At 35.5% G+C, this 4,044-nt stretch overlaps 1 long non-coding RNA gene across 1 annotated transcript in view; it reads right to left on the bottom strand.

Moving 5' to 3' along the window:
* Window positions 1–115: 115 nt before the first annotated feature.
* The window catches only part of LOC111243328 (uncharacterized), a 9,092-nt gene continuing 5,163 nt past the window's right edge, over window positions 116–4,044 (bottom strand). Inside the window, exon 3 of the long non-coding RNA XR_002670424.2 lies at window positions 116–2,168. This is a non-coding gene — a long non-coding RNA (uncharacterized LOC111243328). The remainder of the gene's footprint in view (window positions 2,169–4,044) is intronic.

Genomic DNA, 4,044 nt, shown 5'->3' with positions numbered 1-4,044 from the left:
TTTTTCAAGTCTTATCTCTCAATTAATAATAAAAAATAAATAATTTATCAATAGATAAAGAATTAAAGGGTCAATGTTATTACCAATTCGTACATTGAATAGGAAAACAGACTCGGTTGCTTATTAGAGACCCAACTACTAGTTCACTTTTTAAAAGTTCTCCAAACTTACCTCAGTTCTGACAAGTTATGTCATGATAAATAAATTAAACATTACTGTTGATGAGTTGTAATCGAATAAATAAAATATAATAAAAAGTATATTGCGTTACCTATACTACAGCCGATTTATCAACCAATGAAGTGACACATCTACGTCGCTTTTTTTAATTAACCCATATAGTGAATCATGTTTACAGAGATAGGCAAAAATTAGATATTAATATATGGTAATTTAATAAACTCCTCTACAGTCATTTGTAAATTTCCGTGCTTTATAATAGAGACAGTACATGAAAAACGTGTACTTTAAGAAGTTATGCTGATGATTTCTGTTTTGAACCCGTGTGATTCACAGTATATTTTTACAATAGACTGCCCGTCACTAAGTGGTACACATAATTTTCACTTTTACATGTAAAGCTTTCTGTTAGCCTTGAATGTGACAAGTGCTCCCTGTTACGTAAATAAGGCCGAGCGAGAAATTACTTAGCTCGAAACTAGGCAGCCTATTAGTAACAGGATTTTTATGTGCTTTGTTGCGATCTACGTGTTACCACGGCATGCGGTTGCCATGCGATTTCATAGGTCTGTTGAAAAAATCCCAGATAATCCTCTAGCAGGACCCACCCTGCCCAGACCTCCTCGAAATGATATTTTACCGAAGAGATGGCGCAGAGAGCTCGTTCAGACAGTTAGAAGAACTGGAAGCGTTGCAAAAATAAAAATAAAAACCCTTATGCGTACAAATAGGGTTTTATTAGAGATTAAAGTGCAAAAAAAATGGGAAAAAAATCTTTACACTTGGATGGTTAATTGTCTGGTTTGCAAAACATCTGCCCACCTATCGGCAAGCGTATAATTAAATTTGTATTTGTTCCGTGTACGACGGAGTGTGATTATCTGCCGGAAACAAGCTTTCAATTTAGTCTGAGGGGCACGTCTCAGACAGAGGTCTCTGGGTGGATGCTTAGTCATCTCAGTCATAAAACCATGCAATTTGTACCCAAAATAGATAGAAGCCTTTGTCTCAAAGCGGGGCGAAACCAATCAAGAATCGCGAATGTAGACCATCGTACGCTGTATATTAACAAAAACAAGAGGTAGTGAAAATAATCGTAACCATTAATTTACCGCAACCAGAGTAAAGAGGTCGAAACGCTTTGGACGGAAACGACACAGTGGCGCAAGAAGCTTTCGATAAAACAAACCCCATTATTTGCCGTTGTATTTATAACCTGGCAGTATTTACTATACGAAAATACTATTAAATAAAATAAAACCTACTAATAATTGTTCATACAACAGATCAGACTGTAATACATATGTTGATGTCCGTGTATTACTACGAAGTTGAACTTTGAGGAGCCTTCATCTTCCATTAAGGTGTATTTGTTTATATAAATTTTTTAATCGAAATAATTGCTTGTACGCTTCGTTTTGACAAACACATGTGCGACTTTAGTAAATTCAACTTAATACTTCTTTTCAAAACTTTAATATTTGCATTGCTCTTCATTAAGAAGACACGCAATTGAACAATGGTCGAATAAATATGCTTTATCGAATGTTTTTTTCTGTGTTAGTACTCTGTTCTAGAATATTCTGTTAACCTTTAAGATATTTGCCGCCAATACGTTGCAAAATACTTCAAGAAACGATCGGTTTTATGCCATCGGTGCTTAAGGAAATGATCGATAACCCTATATTCGTGTTCAAAGACTCCAATCATTCAATGTTGTGGGTTCTGTATAATTTACTAAATCCTGATAGATTTCAGTACTTGCTACTAAACTGTGTGCGAAATTACATATGATTTCAATATATTTCTGTTCAAATAACCAACCGGAGACACTTTTATTAAGTAAAGACGTAAGTAAATGTTTGGTTGCTTGGAGATGCATGTTGATCATCGTCAGCTCATTTGTTGTGTTCGGTCCCACAGACCTAAAGGCACCGTCTATCTTCGACGAATGTCTTAGGTGAACCATCTAGAGACGACCGCCGACACTGCAAATAATGGAGGTTAATGTTGCAGGGAACGCGAGTTACCACTGGCTTATCTCTTTTGTCCGGCAAACTTTCTCAGGCAAACCATCAATGATGAATGGCTTTTTAGACCGATTTTCGCGAAGATCATAGAGTATACACTGGTGGATTGCGCAACAATTCCATATTGCAATCCAGCAGACGACATCTAATAGGCTATAGTTATATTGCAAGCTTCTTCAGCCTGAAATTATTAGGGTTTGTAGGGAAGAATATGCTTACTACACCTTTAGAAAGCCCAAGACGTCTGAAAATGCTGCTTAAGTTCTTCAAAGAAGGGTAGATATGTATTGCATTTCAATATTTTAAAACTCAAATACATGCTAGTAAAAATACTTTAGAAACAGAATGCGCTCTACATATAAAACTGCCATGATAAAAGTGAATGAAATTTTTCTTTAAGGATTATAAAGATGTCATAGATAGGTCAGGTTATAAACTTTTTAGAGCATATCACCAAGCACCAAATACCGAGCTGTGCTTTAAAATCAAAGCTTTCTTAACAAAACGGTTAAGGCATGACTACAATGAATTCGTCAAATATACTAGGTTTATAAAATTTTTCGTCCTAAACGAACCATATATACATTCTATACGGCCGATAGGTTAGAAGATTAACGTACTTACATGTAGACTGAAAGATGGAAGATAAAAGCCATTCGATTCAATGGGATGAGAACTTGTCATTTTGGTTTATCTAGACACAGTGGGCTAATCGCTCCGGAAACGGGTCGGAAAATGCAAATACTTCTTCTTGATCAAGACCGCCGAAGCGTACCCGATAAAGTGTGTCTTCTGCGGTTTCTACAGGTATCTTTTTTGGTTTAACAGGCATAACCTGTCAGGTATTTTTGGTGTTTGGCACACTATTTATATAAAAATGTTTTATGTCAGGTATATATATATATATATATATATATACCTGACATAAAACATTTTTTGATCCTTTCTGCAAAAGGAGGCAGCACGTGCTACCGTATAACACGTTTTGTCTATCGTAAAATATACATCGAGAGAAAATATACAGAGTGATTTATGGTAATCCAGTCCTGCTGTTACGATGATCTATTTTCGACTTAATTTGATTTTAAATACAAAGGTTTTTGATCGTAACTAGTTGTTTTTTTCTTAACAAGTGTCTTGATTTACTTAAAAGTTGGACTATACTACTACTGTTTGGTAAACGACGTGCCAGAAACTACTAAACATGAGGCAAACAACCCTTTAACGATCACTAAGTTATATATTATACAGTTGGATCCCACACTGGGGCCTATCATTACTGATGCTGATCGAATTGCCGCGATCGTTAACCGATTATTTTACCGAATTTACAGGTATTCATTTAAAACCATTCAAAATTCAAGAATTTTTCCTGAGGCTTGGGAATTTCAGAAGGTACGTGCCTAGCCAAGATAGGCTTCAAATAGTAAAAATGGCGTCAAACACCACAAAAACGAAACTAACATTGTTGAACATCATAACACTTTACTCAGCTTCGTTTAGAAGTAGCCTCAGATTGACTTTTCCAAGTCGTTAGACTGTATAATAAATAGGCTTACACAGATCGCACCGTCTTTGCGACGTAACCAGACGTAGATGTTAATAAGTTCGAGTCCACCAAAAAATCGAACAAATGAAAATTTGGTAAAATTGTACCTATACACATGTGAAATGATAGGAAACGGATTGTACAAGGATCCTTTAAATGGTCGCTGAAGTGCGCTAAGCACGTACCAGTTTTGAAACATTAAGGAAAGCTAAAGTGTGTTATAGTAGTAGGTGACTAACACAAGAAATAATAATTTTTTCATGTTTTATGAATTATTACAAATAT

This window comes from Varroa destructor, unplaced genomic scaffold (assembly GCF_002443255.2).
Source record: "Varroa destructor unplaced genomic scaffold, Vdes_3.0 BEIS01000001.1, whole genome shotgun sequence".
In the NCBI taxonomy this organism is placed as follows: Eukaryota; Metazoa; Arthropoda; class Arachnida; order Mesostigmata; family Varroidae; genus Varroa; species Varroa destructor.
The sequence above is the reverse complement of the archived record's forward strand: the minus strand, read 5'-3'. Positions and strand labels throughout refer to the sequence as shown.